Raw genomic sequence first — 25120 nt, forward strand, 5'->3', positions numbered from 1 at the left:
TGGTCTGCCCTGTTCCCATGATGCACTGGGCCAGAGCTAGACTAATATGCATGTAGCCAGGTTCTGAACTGGGATGGTGCAGTGAGCTAAAAAACGGTGATGGCTCAAGCCCTGATCTTTTGACTGGGTAGGAGTGTTCTGATTAACTCAGATACTCTGTCCATCACCACCCCCCTTTTTGAATCATTTTGGCCACTACAGGTGTGGCAGGGTATGCTCAGACATGAGTCCCTTGCTCACTGCACCATCAGGATTCAAGCAAGCAGGGCCGAAGACGGCTGTAATGCAGAGAAACCGGTCCCCAGAAGCTTGTTTCCTTTCCAGTAAAGAATTGGCTTGGTAGTTTGGTCTGCCCTGTTCCCATGATGCACTGGGCCAGGGTTAGACTAATTTGCATGTAGCCAGGTTCTGAACTGGGATGGTGCAGTGAGCTAAAAACAGTGATGGATCAAGCCCTGATCTTTTGACTGGGTAGTAGTTTTCTGATTAACTCAGATACTCTGTCCATCACCACCCCCCTTTTTGAATAGTTTTGGCCACTACAGGTGTGGCAGGGTATGCTCAGACATGAGTCCCTTGCTCACTGCACCATCAGGATTCAAGCAAGCAGGGCCGAAGACGGCTGTAATGCCAGAAACCGGTCCCCGGAAGCTTGTTTCCTTTCCAGTAAAGAATTGGCTTGGTAGTTTGGTCTGCCCTGTTCCCATGATGCACTGGGCCAGGGCTAGACTAATTTGCATGTAGCCAGGTTCTGAACTGGGATGGTGCAGTGAGCTAAAAAACGGTGATGGATCAAGCCCTGATCTTTTGACTGGGTAGGAGTGTTCTGATTAACTCAGATACTCTGTCCATCACCACCCCCCTTTTTTGAATCGTTTTGGCCACTACAGGTGTGGCAGGGTATGCTCAGACATGGGTCCCTTGCTCACTGCACCATCAGGATTCAAGCAAGCCGGGCCGAAGACGGCTGTAATGCCAGAAACCGGTCCCTGGAAGCTTGTTTCCTTTCCAGTAAAGAATTGGCTTGGTAGTTTGGTCTGCCCTGTTCCCATGATGCACTGGGCCAGGGCTAGACTAATTTGCATGTAGCCAGGTTCTGAACTGGGATGGTGCAGTGAGCAAAAAAACGGTGATTGATCAAGCCCTGATCTTTTGACTGGGTAGGAGTGTTCTGATTAACTCAGATACTCTGTCCATCACCACCCCCCTTTTTGAATCGTTTTGGCCACTACAGGTGTGACAGGGTATGCTCAGACATGAGTCCCTTGCTCACTGCACCATCAGGATTCAAGCAAGCTGGGCTGAAGATGGCTGTAATGCCATAAACCGGTCCCCGGTAGCTTGTTTCCTTTCCAGTAAAGAATTGGCTTGGTAGTTTGGTCTGCCCTTTTGCCATGATGCACTGGGCCAGGGCTAGACTAATTTGCATGTAGCCAGGTTCTGAACTGGGATGGTGCAGTGAGCTAAAAAACGGTGATGGATCAAGCCCTGATCTTTTGACTGGGTAGGAGTGTTCTTATTAACTCAGATACTCTGTCCATCACCACCCCCCTTTTTGAATCGTTTTGGCCACTACAGGTGTGGCAGGGTATGCTCAGACATGAGTCCCTTGCTCACTGCACCATCAGGATTCAAGCAAGCCGAGCCGAAGACGGCTGTAATGCCAGAAACCGGTCCCCGGAAGCTTGTTTCCTTTCCAGTAAAGAATTGGCTTGGTAGTTTGGTCTGCCCTGTTCCCATGATGCACTGGGCCAGGGCTAGACTAATTTGCATGTAGCCAGGTTCTGAACTGGGATTGTGCAGTGAGCTAAAAAACGGTGATGGATCAAGCCCATATCTTTTGACTGGGTAGGAGTGTTCTGATTAACTCAGATACTCTGTCCATCACCACCCCCCTTTTTGAATCGTTTTGGCCACTACAGGTGTGGCAGGGTGTATTCAGACATGAGTCCCTTGCTCACTGCACCATCAGGATTCAAGCAAGCCGTGCCGAAGACGGCTGTAATGCCAGAAACAGGTCCCCGGAAGATTGTTTCCTTTCTAGTAAAGAATTGGCTTGGTAGTTTGGTCTGCCCTGTTCCCATGATGCACTGGGCCAGGGCTAGACTAATTTGCATGTAGCCAGGTTCTGAACTGGGATGGTGCAGTGAGCTAAAAAACGGTGGTGGATCAAGCCCTGATCTTTTGACTGCGTAAGAGTGTTCTGATTAACTCAGATACTCTGTCCATCACCACCCCCCTTTTTGAATCGTTTTGGCCACTACAGGTGTGGCAGGGTATGCTCAGACATGAGTCCTTTGCTCACTGCACCATCAGGATTCAAGCAAGCCGGGCCGAAGACGGCTGTAATGCCAGAAACCGGTCCCCGGAAGCTTGTTTCCTTTCCAGTAAAGAATTGGCTTGGTAGTTTGGTCTGCCCTGTTCCCATGATGCACTGGGCCAGGGCTAGACTAATTTGCATGTAGCCAGGTTCTGAACTGGGATGGTGCAGTGAGCTAAAAAACGGTGATGGATCAAGCCCAGATCTTTTGACTGGGTAGGAGTGTTCTGATTAACTCAGATCCTCTGTCCATCACCACCCCCCTTTTTGAATCGTTTTGGCCACTACAGGTGTGGCAGGGTATGCTCAGACATGGGTCCCTTGCTCACTGCACCATCAGGATTCAAGCAAGCCGGGCCGAAGACGGCTGTAATGCCAGAAACCGGTCCCCGGAAGCTTGTTTCCTTTCCAGTAAAGAATTGGCTTGGTAGTTTGGTCTGCCTTGTTCCCATGATGCACTGGGCCAGGGCTAGACTAATTTGCATGTAGCTAGGTTCTGAACTGGGATGGTGCAGTGAGCTAAAAAACGGTGATGGATCAAGCCCTGATCTTTTGACTGGGTAGGAGTGGTCTGATTAACTCAGATACTCTGTCCATCACCACCCCCCTTTTTGAATCGTTTTGGCCACTACGGGTGTGGCAGGGTATGCTCAGACATGAGTCCCTTGCTCTCTGCACCATCAGGATTCAAGCAAGCCGGGCCGAAGACGGCTGTAATGCCAGAAACCGGTCACCGGAAGCTTGTTTCCTTTCCAGTAAAGAATTGGCTTGGTAGTTTGGTCTGACCTGTTCCCATGATGCACTGGGCCAGAGCTAGACTAATTTGCATGTAGCCAGGTTCTGAACTGGGATGGTGCAGTGAGCTAAAAAACGGTGATGGATCAAACCCTGATGTTTTGACTGGGTAGGAGTGTTCTGATTAACTCAGATACCCTGTCCATCACCACCCCCCTTTTTGAATCGTTTTGGCCACTACAGGTGTGGCAGGGTATGCTCAGACATGGGTCCCTTGCTCACTGCACCATCAGTATTCAAGCAAGCCGGGCCGAAGACGGCTGTAATGCCAGAAACCGGTCCCCGGAAGCTTGTTTCCTTTCCATTAAAGAATTGGCTTGGTAGTTTGGTCTGCCCTGTTCCCATGATGCACTGGGCCAGGGCTAGACTAATTTGCATGTAGCCAGGTTCTGAACTGGGATGGTGCAGTGAGCTAAAAAACTGTGGTGGATCAAGCCCTGATCTTTTGACTGCGTAGGAGTGTTCTTTTTAACTCAGATACTCTGTCCATCACCACCCCCCTTTTTGAATCGTTTTGGCCACTACATGTGTGGCAGGGTATGCTCAGACATGGGTCCCTTGCTCACTGCACCATCAGGATTCAAGAAAGCCGGGCCGAAGACGGCTGTAATGCCAGAAACCTGTCCCCGGAAGCTTGTTTCCTTTCCAGTAAAGAATTGGCTTGGTAGTTTGGTCTGCCCTGTTCCCATGAAGCACTGGGCCAGGGCTAGACTAATTTGCATGTAGCTAGGTTCTGAACTGGGATGGTGCAGTGAGCTAAAAAACGGTGATGGATCAAGCCCTGATCTTTTGACTGGGTTGGAGTGGTCTGATTAACTCAGATACTCTGTCCATCACCACCCCCCTTTTTGAATCGTTTTGGCCACTACAGGTGTGGCAGGGTATGCTCAGACATGAGTCCCTTTCTCACTGCACCATTAGGATTCAAGCAACCCGGGCCGAAGACGGCTGTAATGCCAGAAACCGGTCCCCGGAAGCTTGTTTCCTTTCCAGTAAAGAATTGGCTTGGTAGTTTGGTCTGCCCTGTTCCCATGATGCACTGGGCCAGAGCTAGACTAATTTGCATGTAGCCAGGTTCTGAACTGGGATGGTGCAGTGAGCTAAAAAACGGTGATGGATCAAACCCTGATCTTTTGACTGGGTAGGAGTGTTCTGATTAACTCAGATACCCTGTCCATCACCACCCCCCTTTTTGAATCGTTTTGGCCACTACAGGTGTGGCAGGGTATGCTCAGACATGGGTCCCTTGCTCACTGCACCATCAGGATTCAAGCAAGCCGGGCCGAAGAAGGCTGTAATGGCAGAAACCGGTCCCCGGAAGCTTGTTTCCTTTCCAGTAAAGAATTGGCTTGGTAGTTTGGTCTGCCCTGTTCCCATGATGCACTGGGCCAGGGCAAGACTAATTTGCATGTAGCCAGGTTCTGAACTGGGATGGTGCAGTGAGCAAAAAAACGGTGATGGATCAAGCCCTGGTCTTTTGACTGGGTAGGAGTGTTCTGATTAACTCAGATACTCTGTCCATCACCACCCCCCTTTTTGAATCGTTTTGGCCACTACAGGTGTGACAGGGTATGCTCAGACATGAGTCCCTTGCTCACTGCACCATCAGGATTCAAGCAAGCCGGGCTGAAGACGGCTGTAATGCCATAAACCGGTTCCCGCTAGCTTGTTTCCTTTCCAGTAAAGAATTGGCTTGGTAGTTTGGTCTGCCCTGTTCCCATGATGCACTGGGCCATGGCTAGACTAATTTGCATGTAGCCAGGTTCTGAACTGGGATGGTGCAGTGAGCTAAAAAACGGTGATGGATCAAGCCCTGATCTTTTGACTGGGTAGAGTGTTCTGATTAACTCAGATACTCTGTTCATCACCACCCCCCTTTTTGAATCGTTTTGGCCACTACAGGTGTGGCAGGGTATGCTCAGACATGAGTCCCTAGCTCACTGCACCATCAGGATTCAATCAAGCCAGGCCGAAGACGGCTGTAATGCCAGAAACCGATCCCCGGAAGCTTGTTTCCTTTCCAGTAAAGAATTGGCTTGGTAGTTTGGTCTGTCCTGTTCCCATGATGCACTGTGCCAGGGCTAGACTAATTTGCATGTAGCCAGGTTCTGAACTGGGATGGTGCAGTGAGCTAAAAAACGGTGATGGATCAAGCCCTGATCTTTTGACTGGGTAGGAGTGTTCTGATTAACTCAGATACTCTGTCCATCACCACCCCCCTTTTTGAATCGTTCCGGCCACTACAGGTGTGGCAGGGTATGCTCAGACATGAGTCCCTTGCTCACTGCACCATCAGGATTCAAGCAAGCCGGGCCGAAGACGGCTGTAATGCCAGAAACTGGTCCCCGGAAGCTTGTTTCCTTTCCAGTAAAGAATTGGCTTGGTAGTTTGGTCTGCCGTGTTCCCATGATGCACTGGGCCAGGGCTAGACTAATTTGCATGTAGCTAGGTTCTGAACTGGGATGGTGCAGTGAGCTAAAAAACGGTGATGGATCAAGCCCAGATCTTTTGACTGGGTAGGAGTGTTCTGATTAACTCAGATACTCTGTCCATCACCACCCCCCTTTTTGAATCGTTTTGGCCACTACAGGTGTGGCAGGGTATGCTCAGACATGGGTCCCTTGCTCACTGCACCATCAGGATTCAAGCAAGCCGGGCCGAAGACGGCTGTAATGCCAGAAACCTGTCCCCGGAAGCTTGTTTCCTTTCCAGTAAAGAATTGGCTTGGTAGTTTGGTCTGCCCTGTTCCCATGATGCACTGGGCCAGGGCTAGACTAATTTGCATGTAGCTAGGTTCGGAACTGGGATGGTGCAGTGAGCTAAAAAATGGTGATGGATCAAGCCCCGATCTTTTGACTGGGTAGGAGTGGTCTGATTAACTCAGATACTCTGTCCATCACCACCCCCCTTTTTGAATCGTTTTGGCCACTACAGGTGTGGCAGGGTATGCTCAGACATGAGTCCCTTGCTCACGGCACCATTAGGATTCAAGCAACCAGGGTCGAAGACCGCTGTAATGCCAGAAACCGGTCCCCGGAAGCTTGTTTCCTTTCCAGTAAAGAATTGGCTTGGTAGTTTGGTCTGCCCTGTTCCCATGATGCACTGGGCCAGAGCTAGACTAATATGCATGTAGCCAGGTTCTGAACTGGGATGGTGCAGTGAGCTAAAAAACGGTGATGGCTCAAGCCCTGATCTTTTGACTGGGTAGGAGTGTTCTGATTAACTCAGATACTCTGTCCATCACCACCCCCCTTTTTGAATCATTTTGGCCACTACAGGTGTGGCAGGGTATGCTCAGACATGAGTCCCTTGCTCACTGCACCATCAGGATTCAAGCAAGCAGGGCCGAAGACGGCTGTAATGCAGAGAAACCGGTCCCCAGAAGCTTGTTTCCTTTCCAGTAAAGAATTGGCTTGGTAGTTTGGTCTGCCCTGTTCCCATGATGCACTGGGCCAGGGTTAGACTAATTTGCATGTAGCCAGGTTCTGAACTGGGATGGTGCAGTGAGCTAAAAACAATGATGGATCAAGCCCTGATCTTTTGACTGGGTAGTAGTTTTCTGATTAACTCAGATACTCTGTCCATCACCACCCCCCTTTTTGAATAGTTTTGGCCACTACAGGTGTGGCAGGGTATGCTCAGACATGAGTCCCTTGCTCACTGCACCATCAGGATTCAAGCAAGCAGGGCCGAAGACGGCTGTAATGCCAGAAACCGGTCCCCGGAAGCTTGTTTCCTTTCCAGTAAAGAATTGGCTTGGTAGTTTGGTCTGCCCTGTTCCCATGATGCACTGGGCCAGGGTTAGACTAATTTGCATGTAGCCAGGTTCTGAACTGTGATGGTGCAGTGAGCTAAAAAACGGTGATGGATCAAGCCCTGATCTTTTGACTGGGTAGGAGTGTTCTGATTAACTCAGATACTCTGTCCATCACCACCCCCCTTTTTGAATCGTTTTGGCCACTACAGGTGTGGCAGGGTATGCTCAGACATGAGTCCCTTGCTCACTGCACCATCAGGATTCAAGCAAGCCGGGCCGAAGACGGCTGTAATGCCAGAAACCGGTCCCCTGAAGCTTGTTTCCTTTCCAGTAAAGAATTGGCTTGGTAGTTTGGTCTGCCCTGTTCCCATGATGCACTGGGCAAGGGCAAGACTAATTTGCATGTAGCCACGTTCTGAACTGGGATGGTGCAGTGAGCTAAAAAACGGTGATGGATCAAGCCCTGATCTTTTGACTGGGTAGGAGTGTTCTGATTCAGTCAGATACTCTGTCCATCACCACTCCCCTTTTTGAATCATTTTGGCCACTACAGGTGTGGCAGGGTATGCTCAGACATGAGTCCCTTGCTCACTGCACCATCAGGATTCAAGCAAGCCGGGCCGAAGATGGCTGTAATGCCAGAAACCGGTTCCCGAAAGCGTGTTTCCTTTCCAGTAAAGAATTGGCTCGGTAGTTTGGTCTGCCCTGTTCCCATGATGCACTGGGCCAGGGCTAGACTAATTTGCATGTAGCCAGGTTCTGAACTGGGATGGTGCAGTGAGCTAAAAAACGGTGATGGATCAAGCCCTGATCTTTTGACTGGGTAGGAGTGTTCTGATGAACTCAGATACTCTGTCCATCACCACCCCCTTTTTGAATCGTTTTGGCCACTACAGGTGTGGCAGGGTATGCTCAGACATGAGTCCCTAGCTCACTGCACCATCAGGATTCAATCAAGCCAGGCCGAAGACGGCTGTAATGCCAGAAACTGGTCCCCGGAAGCTTGTTTCCTTTCCAGTAAAGAATTGGCTTGGTAGTTTGGTCTGCCCTGTTCCCATGATGCACTGGGCCAGGGCTAGACTAATTTGCATGTAGCCAGGTTCTGAACTGGGATGGTGCAGTGAGCTAAAAAACGGTGATGGATCAAGCCCTGATCTTTTGACTGGGTAGGAGTGTTCTGATTAACTCAGATACTCTGTCCATCACCACCCCCCTTTTTGAATCGTTTTGGCCACTACAGGTGTGGCAGGGTATGCTCAGACATGAGTCCCTTGCTCACTGCACCATCAGGATTCAAGCAAGCCGGGCCGAAGACGGCTGTAATGCCAGAAACTGGTCCCCGGAAGCTTGTTTCCTTTCCAGTAAAGAATTGGCTTGGTAGTTTGGTCTGCCGTGTTCCCATGATGCACTGGGCCAGGGCTAGACTAATTTGCATGAGCCAGGTTCTGAACTGGGATGGTGCAGTGAGCTAAAAAACGGTGATGGATCAAGCCCAGATCTTTTGACTGGGTAGGAGTGTTCTGATTAACTCAGATACTCTGTCCATCACCACCCCCCTTTTTGAATCATTTTGGCCACTACAGGTGTGGCAGGGTATGCTCAGACATGGGTCCCTTGCTCACTGCACCATCAGGATTCAAGCAAGCCGGGCCGAAGACGGCTGTAATGCCAGAAACCTGTCCCCGGAAGCTTGTTTCCTTTCCAGTAAAGAATTGGCTTGGTAGTTTGGTCTGCCCTGTTCCCATGATGCACTGGGCCAGGGCTAGACTAATTTGCATGTAGCTAGGTTCGGAACTGGGATGGTGCAGTGAGCTAAAAAACGGTGATGGATCAAGCCCTGATCTTTTGACTGGGTAGGAGTGGTCTGATTAACTCAGATACTCTGTCCATCACCAACCCAACGTTTTGAATCGTTTTGGCCACTACAGGTGTGGCAGGGTATGCTCAGACATGAGTCCCTTGCTCACGGCACCATTAGGATTCAAGCAACCAGGGTCGAAGACCGCTGTAATGCCAGAAACCGGTCCCCGGAAGCTTGTTTCCTTTCCAGTAAAGAATTGGCTTGGTAGTTTGGTCTGCCCTGTTCCCATGATGCACTGGGCCAGAGCTAGACTAATATGCATGTAGCCAGGTTCTGAACTGGGATGGTGCAGTGAGCTAAAAAACGGTGATGGCTCAAGCCCTGATCTTTTGACTGGGTAGGAGTGTTCTGATTAACTCAGATACTCTGTCCATCACCACCCCCCTTTTTGAATCATTTTGGCCACTACAGGTGTGGCAGGGTATGCTCAGACATGAGTCCCTTGCTCACTGCACCATCAGGATTCAAGCAAGCAGGGCCGAAGACGGCTGTAATGCAGAGAAACCGGTCCCCGGAAGCTTGTTTCCTTTCCAGTAAAGAAATGGCTTGGTAGTTTGGTCTGCCCTGTTCCCATGATGCACTGGGCCAGGGTTAGACTAATTTGCATGTAGCCAGGTTCTGAACTGGGATGGTGCAGTGAGCTAAAAACAGTGATGGATCAAGCCCTGATCTTTTGACTGGGTAGTAGTTTTCTGATTAACTCAGATACTCTGTCCATCACCACCCCCCTTTTTGAATAGTTTTGGCCACTACAGGTGTGGCAGGGTATGCTCAGTCATGAGTCCCTTGCTCACTGCACCATCAGGATTCAAGCAAGCAGGGCCGAAGACGGCTGTAATGCCAGAAACCGGTCCCCGGAAGCTTGTTTCCTTTCCAGTAAAGAATTGGCTTGGTAGTTTGGTCTGCCCTGTTCCCATGATGCACTGGGCCAGGGTTAGACTAATTTGCATGTAGCCAGGTTCTGAACTGTGATGGTGCAGTGAGCTAAAAAACGGTGATGGATCAAGCCCTGATCTTTTGACTGGGTAGGAGTGTTCTGATTAACTCAGATACTCTGTCCATCACCACCCCCCTTTTTGAATCGTTTTGGCCACTACAGGTGTGGCAGGGTATGCTCAGACATGAGTCCCTTGCTCACTGCACCATCAGGATTCAAGCAAGCCGGGCCGAAGACGGCTGTAATGCCAGAAACCGGTCCCCTGAAGCTTGTTTCCTTTCCAGTAAAGAATTGGCTTGGTAGTTTGGTCTGCCCTGTTCCCATGATGCACTGGGCAAGGGCAAGACTAATTTGCATGTAGCCACGTTCTGAACTGGGATGGTGCAGTGAGCTAAAAAACGGTGATGGATCAAGCCCTGATCTTTTGACTGGGTAGGAGTGTTCTGATTCAGTCAGATACTCTGTCCATCACCACTCCCCTTTTTGAATCATTTTGGCCACTACAGGTGTGGCAGGGTATGCTCAGACATGAGTCCCTTGCTCACTGCACCATCAGGATTCAAGCAAGCCGGGCCGAAGATGGCTGTAATGCCAGAAACCGGTTCCCGAAAGCGTGTTTCCTTTCCAGTAAAGAATTGGCTCTGTAGTTTGGTCTGCCCTGTTCCCATGATGCACTGGGCCAGGGCTAGACTAATTTGCATGTAGCCAGGTTCTGAACTGGGATGGTGCAGTGAGCTAAAAAACGGTGATGGATCAAGCCCTGATCTTTTGACTGGGTAGGAGTGTTCTGATTAACTCAGATACTCTGTCCATCACCACCCCCTTTTTGAATCGTTTTGACCACTACAGGTGTGGCAGGGTATGCTCAGACATGAGTCCCTAGCTCACTGCACCATCAGGATTCAATCAAGCCAGGCCGAAGACGGCTGTAATGCCAGAAACTGGTCCCCGGAAGCTTGTTTCCTTTCCAGTAAAGAATTGGCTTGGTAGTTTGGTCTGCCCTGTTCCCATGATGCACTGGGCCAGGGCTAGACTAATTTGCATGTAGCCAGGTTCTGAACTGGGATGGTGCAGTGAGCTAAAAAACGGTGATGGATCAAGCCCTGATCTTTTGACTGGGTAGGAGTGTTCTGATTCAGTCAGATACTCTGTCCATCACCACTCCCCTTTTTGAATCATTTTGGCCACTACAGGTGTGGCAGGGTATGCTCAGACATGAGTCCCTTGCTCACTGCACCATCAGGATTCAAGCAAGCCGGGCCGAAGATGGCTGTAATGCCAGAAACCGGTTCCCGAAAGCGTGTTTCCTTTCCAGTAAAGAATTGGCTCGGTAGTTTGGTCTGCCCTTTTCCCATGATGCACTGGGCCAGGGCTAGACTAATTTGCATGTAGCCAGGTTCTGAACTGGGATGGTGCAGTGAGCTAAAAAACGGTGATGGATCAAGCCCTGATCTTTTGACTTGGTAGGAGTGTTCTGATTAACTCAGATACTCTGTCCATCACCACCCCCTTTTTGAATCGTTTTGGCCACTACAGGTGTGGCAGGGTATGCTCAGACATGAGTCCCTAGCTCACTGCACCATCAGGATTCAATCAAGCCAGGCCGAAGACGGCTGTAATGCCAGAAACTGGTCCCCGGAAGCTTGTTTCCTTTCCAGTAAAGAATTGGCTTGGTAGTTTGGTCTGCCCTGTTCCCATGATGCACTGGGCCAGGGCTAGACTAATTTGCATGTAGCCAGGTTCTGAACTGGGATGGTGCAGTGAGCTAAAAAACGGTGATGGATCAAGCCCTGATCTTTTGACTGGGTAGGAGTGTTCTGATTAACTCAGATACTCTGTCCATCACCACCCCCCTTTTTGAATCATTTTGGCCACTACAGGTGTGGCAGGGTATGCTCAGACATGAGTCCCTTGCTCACTGCACCATCAGGATTCAAGCAAGCCGGGCCGAAGACGGCTGTAATGCCAGAAACTGGTCCCCGGAAGCTTGTTTCCTTTCCAGTAAAGAATTGGCTTGGTAGTTTGGTCTGCCGTGTTCCCATGATGCACTGGGCCAGGGCTAGACTAATTTGCATGAGCCAGGTTCTGAACTGGGATGGTGCAGTGAGCTAAAAAACGGTGATGGATCAAGCCCAGATCTTTTGACTGGGTAGGAGTGTTCTGATTAACTCAGATACTCTGTCCATCACCACCCCCCTTTTTGAATCGTTTTGGCCACTACAGGTGTGGCAGGGTATGCTCAGACATGGGTCCCTTGCTCACTGCACCATCAGGATTCAAGCAAGCCGGGCCGAAGACGGCTGTAATGCCAGAAACCTGTCCCCGGAAGCTTGTTTCCTTTCCAGTAAAGAATTGGCTTGGTAGTTTGGTCTGCCCTGTTCCCATGATGCACTGGGCCAGGGCTAGACTAATTTGCATGTAGCTAGGTTCGGAACTGGGATGGTGCAGTGAGCTAAAAAACGGTGATGGATCAAGCCCTGATCTTTTGACTGGGTAGGAGTGGTCTGATTAACTCAGATACTCTGTCCATCACCACCTCCCTTTTTGAATCGTTTTGGCCACTACAGGTGTGGCAGGGTATACTCAGACATGAGTCCCTTGCTCACGGCACCATTAGGATTCAAGCAACCAGGGTCGAAGACCGCTGTAATGCCAGAAACCGGTCCCCGGAAGCTTGTTTCCTTTCCAGTAAAGAATTGGCTTGGTAGTTTGGTCTGCCCTGTTCCCATGATGCACTGGGCCAGAGCTAGACTAATATGCATGTAGCCAGGTTCTGAACTGGGATGGTGCAGTGAGCTAAAAAACGGTGATGGCTCAAGCCCTGATCTTTTGACTGGGTAGGAGTGTTCTGATTAACTCAGATACTCTGTCCATCACCACCCCCCTTTTTGAATCATTTTGGCCACTACAGGTGTGGCAGGGTATGCTCAGACATGAGTCCCTTGCTCACTGCACCATCAGGATTCAAGCAAGCAGGGCCGAAGACGGCTGTAATGCAGAGAAACCGGTCCCCGGAAGCTTGTTTCCTTTCCAGTAAAGAAATGGCTTGGTAGTTTGGTCTGCCCTGTTCCCATGATGCACTGGGCCAGGGTTAGACTAATTTGCATGTAGCCAGGTTCTGAACTGGGATGGTGCAGTGAGCTAAAAACAGTGATGGATCAAGCCCTGATCTTTTGACTGGGTAGTAGTTTTCTGATTAACTCAGATACTCTGTCCATCACCACCCCCCTTTTTGAATAGTTTTGGCCACTACAGGTGTGGCAGGGTATGCTCAGACATGAGTCCCTTGCTCACTGCACCATCAGGATTCAAGCAAGCAGGGCCGAAGACGGCTGTAATGCCAGAAACCGGTCCCAGGAAGCTTGTTTCCTTTCCAGTAAAGAATTGGCTTGGTAGTTTGGTCTGCCCTGTTCCCATGATGCACTGGGCCAGGGTTAGACTAATTTGCATGTAGCCAGGTTCTGAACTGTGATGGTGCAGTGAGCTAAAAAACGGTGATGGATCAAGCCCTGATCTTTTGACTGGGTAGGAGTGTTCTGATTAACTCAGATACTCTGTCCATCACCACCCCCCTTTTTGAATCGTTTTGGCCACTACAGGTGTGGCAGGGTATGCTCAGACATGAGTCCCTTGCTCACTGCACCATCAGGATTCAAGCAAGCCGGGCCGAAGACGGCTGTAATGCCAGAAACCGGTCCCCTGAAGCTTGTTTCCTTTCCAGTAAAGCATTGGCTTGGTAGTTTGGTCTGCCCTGTTTCCATGATGCACTGGGCAAGGGCAAGACTAATTTGCATGTAGCCACGTTCTGAACTGGGATGGTGCAGTGAGCTAAAAAACGGTGATGGATCAAGCCCTGATCTTTTGACTGGGTAGGAGTGTTCTGATTCAGTCAGATACTCTGTCCATCACCACTCCCCTTTTTGAATCATTTTGGCCACTACAGGTGTGGCAGGGTATGCTCAGACATGAGTCCCTTGCTCACTGCACCATCAGGATTCAAGCAAGCCGGGCCGAAGACGGCTGTAATGCCAGAAACTGGTCCCCGGAAGCTTGTTTCCTTTCCAGTAAAGAATTGGCTTGGTAGTTTGGTCTGCCGTGTTCCCATGATGCACTGGGCCAGGGCTAGACTAATTTGCATGAGCCAGGTTCTGAACTGGGATGGTGCAGTGAGCTAAAAAACGTGATGGATCAAGCCCAGATCTTTTGACTGGGTAGGAGTGTTCTGATTAACTCAGATACTCTGTCCATCACCACCCCCCTTTTTGAATCGTTTTGGCCACTACAGGTGTGGCAGGGTATGCTCAGACATGGGTCCCTTGCTCACTGCACCATCAGGATTCAAGCAAGCCGGGCCGAAGACGGCTGTAATGCCAGAAACCTGTCCCCGGAAGCTTGTTTCCTTTCCAGTAAAGAATTGGCTTGGTAGTTTGGTCTGCCCTGTTCCCATGATGCACTGGGCCAGGGCTAGACTAATTTGCATGTAGCTAGGTTCGGAACTGGGATGGTGCAGTGAGCTAAAAAATGGTGATGGATCAAGCCCTGATCTTTTGACTGGGTAGGAGTGGTCTGATTAACTCAGATACTCTGTCCATCACCACCTCCCTTTTTGAATCGTTTTGGCCACTACAGGTGTGGCAGGGTATGCTCAGACATGAGTCCCTTGCTCACGGCACCATTAGGATTCAAGCAACCAGGGTCGAAGACCGCTGTAATGCCAGAAACCGGTCCCCGGAAGCTTGTTTCCTTTCCAGTAAAGAATTGGCTTGGTAGTTTGGTCTGCCCTGTTCCCATGATGCACTGGGCCAGAGCTAGACTAATATGCATGTAGCCAGGTTCTGAACTGGGATGGTGCAGTGAGCTAAAAAACGGTGATGGATCAAGCCCTGATCTTTTGACTGGGTAGGAGTGTTCTGATTAACTCAGATACTCTGTCCATCACCACCCCCCTTTTTGAATCATTTTGGCCACTACAGGTGTGGCAGGGTATGCTCAGACATGAGTCCCTTGCTCACTGCACCATCAGGATTCAAGCAAGCAGGGCCGAAGACGGCTGTAATGCAGAGAAACCGGTCCCCGGAAGCTTGTTTCCTTTCCAGTAAAGAAATGGCTTGGTAGTTTGGTCTGCCCTGTTCCCATGATGCACTGGGCCAGGGTTAGACTAATTTGCATGTAGCCAGGTTCTGAACTGGGATGGTGCAGTGAGCTAAAAACAGTGATGGATCAAGCCCTGATCTTTTGACTGGGTAGTAGTTTTCTGATTAACTCAGATACTCTGTCCATCACCACCCCCTTTTTGAATCGTTTTGACCACTACAGGTGTGGCAGGGTATGCTCAGACATGAGTCCCTAGCTCACTGCACCATCAGGATTCAATCAAGCCAGGCCGAAGACGGCTGTAATGCCAGAAACTGGTCCCCGGAAGCTTGTTTCCTTTCCAGTAAAGAATTGGCTTGGTAGTTTGGTCTGCCCTGTTCCCATGATGCACTGGGCCAGGGCTAGACTAATTTGCATGTAGCCAGGTTCTGAACTGGGATGGTGCAGTGAGCTAAAAAACGGTGATGGATCAAGCCCTGATCTTTTGACTGGGTAGGAGTGTTCTGATTAACTCAGATACTCTGTCCATCACCACCCCCCTTTTTGAATCGTTTTGGCCACTACAGGTGTGGCAGGGTATGCTCAGACATGAGTCCCTTGCTCACTGCACCATCAGGATTCAAGCAAGCAGGGCCGAAGACGGCTGTAATGCAGAGAAACCGGTCCCCGGAAGCTTGTTTCCTTTCCAGTAAAGAATTGGCTTGGTAGTTTGGTCTGCCCTGTTCCCATGATGCACTGGGCCAGGGTTAGACTAGTTTGCATGTAGCCAGGTTCTGAACTGGGATGGTGCAGTGAGCTAAAAACAGTGATGGATCAAGCCCTGATCTTTTGACTGGGTAGTAGTTTTCTGATTAACTCAGATACTCTGTCCATCACCACCCCCCTTTTTGAATAGTTTTGGCCACTACAGGTGTGGCAGGGTATGCTCAGACATGGGTCCCTTGCTCACTGCACCATCAGGATTCAAGCAAGCCGGGCCGAAGACGGCTGTAATGCCAGAAACTTGTCCCCGGAAGCTTGTTTCCTTTCCAGTAAAGAATTGGCTTGGTAGTTTGGTCTGCCCTGTTCCCATGATGCACTGGGCCAGGGCTAGACTAATTTGCATGTAGCTAGGTTCGGAACTGGGATGGTGCAGTGAGCTAAAAAATGGTGATGGATCAAGCCCCGATCTTTTGACTGGGTAGGAGTGGTCTGATTAACTCAGATACTCTGTCCATCACCACCCCCCTTTTTGAATCGTTTTGGCCACTACAGGTGTGGCAGGGTATGCTCAGACATGAGTCCCTTGCTCACGGCACCATTAGGATTCAAGCAACCAGGGTCGAAGACCGCTGTAATGCCAGAAACCGGTCCCCGGAAGCTTGTTTCCTTTCCAGTAAAGAATTGGCTTGGTAGTTTGGTCTGCCCTGTTCCCATGATGCACTGGGCCAGAGCTAGACTAATATGCATGTAGCCAGGTTCTGAACTGGGATGGTGCAGTGAGCTAAAAAACGGTGATGGCTCAAGCCCTGATCTTTTGACTGGGTAGGAGTGTTCTGATTAACTCAGATACTCTGTCCATCACCACCCCCCTTTTTGAATCATTTTGGCCACTACAGGTGTGGCAGGGTATGCTCAGACATGAGTCCCTTGCTCACTGCACCATCAGGATTCAAGCAAGCAGGGCCGAAGACGGCTGTAATGCAGAGAAACCGGTCCCCAGAAGCTTGTTTCCTTTCCAGTAAAGAATTGGCTTGGTAGTTTGGTCTGCCCTGTTCCCATGATGCACTGGGCCAGGGTTAGACTAATTTGCATGTAGCCAGGTTCTGAACTGGGATGGTGCAGTGAGCTAAAAACAGTGATGGATCAAGCCCTGATCTTTTGACTGGGTAGTAGTTTTCTGATTAACTCAGATACTCTGTCCATCACCACCCCCCTTTTTGAATAGTTTTGGCCACTACAGGTGTGGCAGGGTATGCTCAGACATGAGTCCCTTGCTCACTGCACCATCAGGATTCAAGCAAGCAGGGCCGAAGACGGCTGTAATGCCAGAAACCGGTCCCCGGAAGCTTGTTTCCTTTCCAGTAAAGAATTGGCTTGGTAGTTTGGTCTGCCCTGTTCCCATGATGCACTGGGCCAGGGTTAGACTAATTTGCATGTAGCCAGGTTCTGAACTGTGATGGTGCAGTGAGCTAAAAAACGGTGATGGATCAAGCCCTGATCTTTTGACTGGGTAGGAGTGTTCTGATTAACTCAGATACTCTGTCCATCACCACCCCCCTTTTTGAATCGTTTTGGCCACTACAGGTGTGGCAGGGTATGCTCAGACATGAGTCCCTTGCTCACTGCACCATCAGGATTCAAGCAAGCCGGGCCGAAGACGGCTGTAATGCCAGAAACCGGTCCCCTGAAGCTTGTTTCCTTTCCAGTAAAGAATTGGCTTGGTAGTTTGGTCTGCCCTGTTCCCATGATGCACTGGGCAAGGGCAAGACTAATTTGCATGTAGCCACGTTCTGAACTGGGATGGTGCAGTGAGCTAAAAAACGGTGATGGATCAAGCCCTGATCTTTTGACTGGGTAGGAGTGTTCTGATTCAGTCAGATACTCTGTCCATCACCACTCCCCTTTTTGAATCATTTTGGCCACTACAGGTGTGGCAGGGTATGCTCAGACATGAGTCCCTTGCTCACTGCACCATCAGGATTCAAGCAAGCCGGGCCGAAGATGGCTGTAATGCCAGAAACCGGTTCCCGAAAGCGTGTTTCCTTTCCAGTAAAGAATTGGCTCGGTAGTTTGGTCTGCCCTGTTCCCATGATGCACTGGGCCAGGGCTAGACTAATTTGCATGTAGCCAGGTTCTGAACTGGGATGGTGCAGTGAGCTAAAAAACGGTGATGGATCAAGCCCTGATCTTTTGACTGGGTAGGAGTGTTCTGATGAACTCAGATACTCTGTCCATCACCACCCCCTTTTTGAATCGTTTTGGCCACTACAGGTGTGGCAGGGTATGCTCAGACATGAGTCCCTAGCTCACTGCACCATCAGGATTCAATCAAGCCAGGCCGAAGACGGCTGTAATGCCAGAAACTGGTCCCCGGAAGCTTGTTTCCTTTCCAGTAAAGAATTGGCTTGGTAGTTTGGTCTGCCCTGTTCCCATGATGCACTGGGCCAGGGCTAGACTAATTTGCATGTAGCCAGGTTCTGAACTGGGATGGTGCAGTGAGCTAAAAAACGGTGATGGATCAAGCCCTGATCTTTTGACTGGGTAGGAGTGTTCTGATTAACTCAGATACTCTGTCCATCACCACCCCCCTTTTTGAATCGTTTTGGCCACTACAGGTGTGGCAGGGTATGCTCAGACATGAGTCCCTTGCTCACTGCACCATCAGGATTCAAGCAAGCCGGGCCGAAGACGGCTGTAATGCCAGAAACTGGTCCCCGGAAGCTTGTTTCCTTTCCAGTAAAGAATTGGCTTGGTAGTTTGGTCTGCCGTGTTCCCATGATGCACTGGGCCAGGGCTAGACTAATTTGCATGAGCCAGGTTCTGAACTGGGATGGTGCAGTGAGCTAAAAAACGGTGATGGATCAAGCCCAGATCTTTTGACTGGGTAGGAGTGTTCTGATTAACTCAGATACTCTGTCCATCACCACCCCCCTTTTTGAATCGTTTTGGCCACTACAGGTGTGGCAGGGTATGCTCAGACATGGGTCCCTTGCTCACTGCACCATCAGGATTCAAGCAAGCCGGGCCATAGACGGCTGTAATGCCAGAAACCTGTCCCCGGAAGCTTGTTTCCTTTCCAGTAAAGAATTGGCTTGGTAGTTTGGTCTGCCCTGTTCCCATGATGCACTGGGCCAGGGCTAGACTAATTTGCATGTCGCTAGGTTCGGAACTGGGATGGTGCAGTGAGCTAAAAAACGGTGATGGATCAAGCCCTGATCTTTTGACTGGGTAGGAGTGGTCTGATTAACTCAGATACTCTGTCCATCACCACCCCCCTTTTTGAATCGTTTTGGCCACTACAGGTGTGGCAGGGTATGCTCAGACATGAGTCCCTTGCTCACGGCACCATTAGGATTCAAGCAACCAGGGTCGAAGACCGCTGTAATGCCAGAAACCGGTCCCCGGAAGCTTGTTTCCTTTCCAGTAAAGAATTGGCTTGGTAGTTTGGTCTGCCCTGTTCCCATGATGCACTGGGCCAGAGCTAGACTAATATGCATGTAGCCAGGTTCTGAACTGGGATGGTGCAGTGAGCTAAAAAACGGTGATGGCTCAAGCCCTGATCTTTTGACTGGGTAGGAGTGTTCTGATTAACTCAGATACTCTGTCCATCACCACCCCCCTTTTTGAATCATTTTGGCCACTACAGGTGTGGCAGGGTATGCTCAGACATGAGTCCCTTGCTCACTGCACCATCAGGATTCAAGCAAGCAGGGCCGAAGACGGCTGTAATGCAGAGAAACCGGTCCCCGGAAGCTTGTTTCCTTTCCAGTAAAGAAATGGCTTGGTAGTTTGGTCTGCCCTGTTCCCATGATGCACTGGGCCAGGGTTAGACTAATTTGCATGTAGCCAGGTTCTGAACTGGGATGGTGCAGTGAGCTAAAAACAGTGATGGATCAAGCCCTGATCTTTTGACTGGGTAGTAGTTTTCTGATTAACTCAGATACTCTGTCCATCACCACCCCCCTTTTTGAATAGTTTTGGCCACTACAGGTGTGGCAGGGTATGCTCAGACATGAGTCCCTTGCTCACTGCACCATCAGGATTCAAGCAAGCAGGGCCGAAGACGGCTGTAATGCCAGAAACCGGTCCCCGGAAGCTTGTTTCCTTTCCAGTAAAGAATTGGCTTGGTAGTTTGGTCTGCCCTGTTCCCATGATGCACTGGGCCAGGGTTAGACTAATTTGCATGTAGCCAGGTTCTGAACTGTGATGGTGCAGTGAGCTAAAAAACGGTGATGGATCAAGCCCTGATCTTTTGACTGGGTAGGAGTGTTCTGATTAACTCAGATACTCTGTCCATCACCACCCCCCTTTTTGAATCGTTTTGGCCACTACAGGTGTGGCAGGGTATGCTCAGACATGAGTCCCTTGCTCACTGCACCATCAGGATTCAAGCAAGCCGGGCCGAAGACGGCTGTAATGCCAGAAACCGGTCCCCTGAAGCTTGTTTCCTTTCCAGTAAAGAATTGGCTTGGTAGTTTGGTCTGCCCTGTTCCCATGATGCACTGGGCAAGGGCAAGACTAATTTGCATGTAGCCACGTTCTGAACTGGGATGGTGCAGTGAGCTAAAAAACGGTGATGGATCAAGCCCTGATCTTTTGACTGGGTAGGAGTGTTCTGATTCAGTCAGATACTCTGTCCATCACCACTCCCCTTTTTGAATCATTTTGGCCACTACAGGTGTGGCAGGGTATGCTCAGACATGAGTCCCTTGCTCACTGCACCATCAGGATTCAAGCAAGCCGGGCCGAAGATGGCTGTAATGCCAGAAACCGGTTCCCGAAAGCGTGTTTCCTTTCCAGTAAAGAATTGGCTCTGTAGTTTGGTCTGCCCTGTTCCCATGATGCACTGGGCCAGGGCTAGACTAATTTGCATGTAGCCAGGTTCTGAACTGGGATGGTGCAGTGAGCTAAAAAACGGTGATGGATCAAGCCCTGATCTTTTGACTGGGTAGGAGTGTTCTGATTAACTCAGATACTCTGTCCATCACCACCCCCTTTTTGAATCGTTTTGACCACTACAGGTGTGGCAGGGTATGCTCAGACATGAGTCCCTAGCTCACTGCACCATCAGGATTCAATCAAGCCAGGCCGAAGACGGCTGTAATGCCAGAAACTGGTCCCCGGAAGCTTGTTTCCTTTCCAGTAAAGAATTGGCTTGGTAGTTTGGTCTGCCCTGTTCCCATGATGCACTGGGCCAGGGCTAGACTAATTTGCATGTAGCCAGGTTCTGAACTGGGATGGTGCAGTGAGCTAAAAAACGGTGATGATCAAGCCCTGATCTTTTGACTGGGTAGGAGTGTTCTGATTCAGTCAGATACTCTGTCCATCACCACTCCCCTTTTTGAATCATTTTGGCCACTACAGGTGTGGCAGGGTATGCTCAGACATGAGTCCCTTGCTCACTGCACCATCAGGATTCAAGCAAGCCGGGCCGAAGATGGCTGTAATGCCAGAAACCGGTTCCCGAAAGCGTGTTTCCTTTCCAGTAAAGAATTGGCTCGGTAGTTTGGTCTGCCCTTTTCCCATGATGCACTGGGCCAGGGCTAGACTAATTTGCATGTAGCCAGGTTCTGAACTGGGATGGTGCAGTGAGCTAAAAAACGGTGATGGATCAAGCCCTGATCTTTTGACTGGGTAGGAGTGTTCTGATTAACTCAGATACTCTGTCCATCACCACCCCCTTTTTGAATCGTTTTGGCCACTACAGGTGTGGCAGGGTATGCTCAGACATGAGTCCCTAGCTCACTGCACCATCAGGATTCAATCAAGCCAGGCCGAAGACGGCTGTAATGCCAGAAACTGGTCCCCGGAAGCTTGTTTCCTTTCCAGTAAAGAATTGGCTTGGTAGTTTGGTCTGCCCTGTTCCCATGATGCACTGGGCCAGGGCTAGACTAATTTGCATGTAGCCAGGTTCTGAACTGGGATGGTGCAGTGAGCTAAAAAACGGTGATGGATCAAGCCCTGATCTTTTGACTGGGTAGGAGTGTTCTGATTAACTCAGATACTCTGTCCATCACCACCCCCCTTTTTGAATCATTTTGGCCACTACAGGTGTGGCAGGGTATGCTCAGACATGAGTCCCTTGCTCACTGCACCATCAGGATTCAAGCAAGCCGGGCCGAAGACGGCTGTAATGCCAGAAACTGGTCCCCGGAAGCTTGTTTCCTTTCCAGTAAAGAATTGGCTTGGTAGTTTGGTCTGCCGTGTTCCCATGATGCACTGGGCCAGGGCTAGACTAATTTGCATGAGCCAGGTTCTGAACTGGGATGGTGCAGTGAGCTAAAAAACGGTGATGGATCAAGCCCAGATCTTTTGACTGGGTAGGAGTGTTCTGATTAACTCAGATACTCTGTCCATCACCACCCCCCTTTTTGAATCGTTTTGGCCACTACAGGTGTGGCAGGGTATGCTCAGACATGGGTCCCTTGCTCACTGCACCATCAGGATTCAAGCAAGCCGGGCCGAAGACGGCTGTAATGCCAGAAACCTGTCCCCGGAAGCTTGTTTCCTTTCCAGTAAAGAATTGGCTTGGTAGTTTGGTCTGCCCTGTTCCCATGATGCACTGGGCCAGGGCTAGACTAATTTGCATGTAGCTAGGTTCGGAACTGGGATGGTGCAGTGAGCTAAAAAACGGTGATGGATCAAGCCCTGATCTTTTGACTGGGTAGGAGTGGTCTGATTAACTCAGATACTCTGTCCATCACCACCTCCCTTTTTGAATCGTTTTGGCCACTACAGGTGTGGCAGGGTATGCTCAGACATGAGTCCCTTGCTCACGGCACCATTAGGATTCAAGCAACCAGGGTCGAAGACCGCTGTAATGCCAGAAACCGGTCCCCGGAAGCTTGTTTCCTTTCCAGTAAAGAATTGGCTTGGTAGTTTGGTCTGCCCTGTTCCCATGATGCACTGGGCCAGAGCTAGACTAATATGCATGTAGCCAGGTTCTGAACTGGGATGGTGCAGTGAGCTAAAAAACAGTGATGGCTCAAGCCCTGATCTTTTGACTGGGTAGGAGTGTTCTGATTAACTCAGATACTCTGTCCATCACCACCCCCCTTTTTGAATCATTTTGGCCACTACAGGTGTGGCAGGGTATGCTCAGACATGAGTCCCTTGCTCACTGCACCATCTGGATTCAAGCAAGCAGGGCCGAAGACGGCTGTAATGCAGAGAAACCGGTCCCCGGAAGCTTGTTTCCTTTCCAGTAAAGAAATGGCTTGGTAGTTTGGTCTGCCCTGTTCCCATGATGCACTGGGCCAGGGTTAGACTAATTTGCATGTAGCCAGGTTCTGAACTGGGATGGTGCAGTGAGCTAAAAACAGTGATGGATCAAGCCCTGATCTTTTGACTGGGTAGTAGTTTTCTGATTAACTCAGATACTCTGTCCATCACCACCCCCCTTTTTGAATAGTTTTGGCCACTACAGGTGTGGCAGGGTATGCTCAGACATGAGTCCCTTGCTCACTGCACCATCAGGATTCAAGCAAGCAGGGCCGAAGGCGGCTGTAATGCCAGAAACCGGTCCCCGGAAGCTTGTTTCCTTTCCAGTAAAGAATTGGCTTGGTAGTTTGGTCTGCCCTGTTCCCATGATGCACTGGGCCAGGGTTAGACTAATTTGCATGTAGCCAGGTTCTGAACTGTGATGGTGCAGTGAGCTAAAAAACGGTGATGGATCAAGCCCTGATCTTTTGACTGGGTAGGAGTGTTCTGATTAACTCAGATACTCTGTCCATCACCACCCCCCTTTTTGAATCGTTTTGGCCACTACAGGTGTGGCAGGGTATGCTCAGACATGAGTCCCTTGCTCACTGCACCATCAGGATTCAAGCAAGCCGGGCCGAAGACGGCTGTAATGCCAGAAACCGGTCCCCTGAAGCTTGTTTCCTTTCCAGTAAAGAATTGGCTTGGTAGTTTGGTCTGCCCTGTTCCCATGATGCACTGGGCAAGGGCAAGACTAATTTGCATGTAGCCACGTTCTGAACTGGGATGGTGCAGTGAGCTAAAAAACGGTGATGGATCAAGCCCTGATCTTTTGACTGGGTAGGAGTGTTCTGATTCAGTCAGATACTCTGTCCATCACCACTCCCCTTTTTGAATCATTTTGGCCACTACAGGTGTGGCAGGGTATGCTCAGACATGAGTCCCTTGCTCACTGCACCATCAGGATTCAAGCAAGCCGGGCCGAAGACGGCTGTAATGCCAGAAACTGGTCCCCGGAAGCTTGTTTCCTTTCCAGTAAAGAATTGGCTTGGTAGTTTGGTCTGCCGTGTTCCCATGATGCACTGGGCCAGGGCTAGACTAATTTGCATGAGCCAGGTTCTGAACTGGGATGGTGCAGTGAGCTAAAAAACGGTGATGGATCAAGCCCAGATCTTTTGACTGGGTAGGAGTGTTCTGATTAACTCAGATACTCTGTCCATCACCACCCCCCTTTTTGAATCGTTTTGGCCACTACAGGTGTGGCAGGGTATGCTCAGACATGGGTCCCTTGCTCACTGCACCATCAGGATTCAAGCAAGCCGGGCCGAAGACGGCTGTAATGCCAGAAACCTGTCCCCGGAAGCTTGTTTCCTTTCCAGTAAAGAATTGGCTTGGTAGTTTGGTCTGCCCTGTTCCCATGATGCACTGGGCCAGGGCTAGACTAATTTGCATGTAGCTAGGTTCGGAACTGGGATGGTGCAGTGAGCTAAAAAACGGTGATGGATCAAGCCCTGATCTTTTGACTGGGTAGGAGTGGTCTGATTAACTCAGATACTCTGTCCATCACCACCTCCCTTTTTGAATCGTTTTGGCCACTACAGGTGTGGCAGGGTATGCTCAGACATGAGTCCCTTGCTCACGGCACCATTAGGATTCAAGCAACCAGGGTCGAAGACCGCTGTAATGCCAGAAACCGGTCCCCGGAAGCTTGTTTCCTTTCCAGTAAAGAATTGGCTTGGTAGTTTGGTCTGCCCTGTTCCCATGATGCACTGGGCCAGAGCTAGACTAATATGCATGTAGCCAGGTTCTGAACTGGGATGGTGCAGTGAGCTAAAAAACGGTGATGGCTCAAGCCCTGATCTTTTGACTGGGTAGGAGTGTTCTGATTAACTCAGATACTCTGTCCATCACCACCCCCCTTTTTGAATCATTTTGGCCACTACAGGTGTGGCAGGGTATGCTCAGACATGAGTCCCTTGCTCACTGCACCATCAGGATTCAAGCAAGCAGGGCCGAAGACGGCTGTAATGCAGAGAAACCGGTCCCCGGAAGCTTGTTTCCTTTCCAGTAAAGAAATGGCTTGGTAGTTTGGTCTGCCCTGTTCCCATGATGCACTGGGCCAGGGTTAGACTAATTTGCATGTAGCCAGGTTCTGAACTGGGATGGTGCAGTGAGCTAAAAACAGTGATGGATCAAGCCCTGATCTTTTGACTGGGTAGTAGTTTTCTGATTAACTCAGATACTCTGTCCATCACCACCCCCCTTTTTGAATAGTTTTGGCCACTACAGGTGTGGCAGGGTATGCTCAGACATGAGTCCCTTGCTCACTGCACCATCAGGATTCAAGCAAGCAGGGCCGAAGACGGCTGTAATGCCAGAAACCGGTCCCCGGAAGCTTGTTTCCTTTCCAGTAAAGAATTGGCTTGGTAGTTTGGTCTGCCCTGTTCCCATGAT

Source organism: Lissotriton helveticus, chromosome 7, assembly GCF_964261635.1.
Source record: "Lissotriton helveticus chromosome 7, aLisHel1.1, whole genome shotgun sequence".
In the NCBI taxonomy this organism is placed as follows: domain Eukaryota; kingdom Metazoa; phylum Chordata; class Amphibia; order Caudata; family Salamandridae; genus Lissotriton; species Lissotriton helveticus.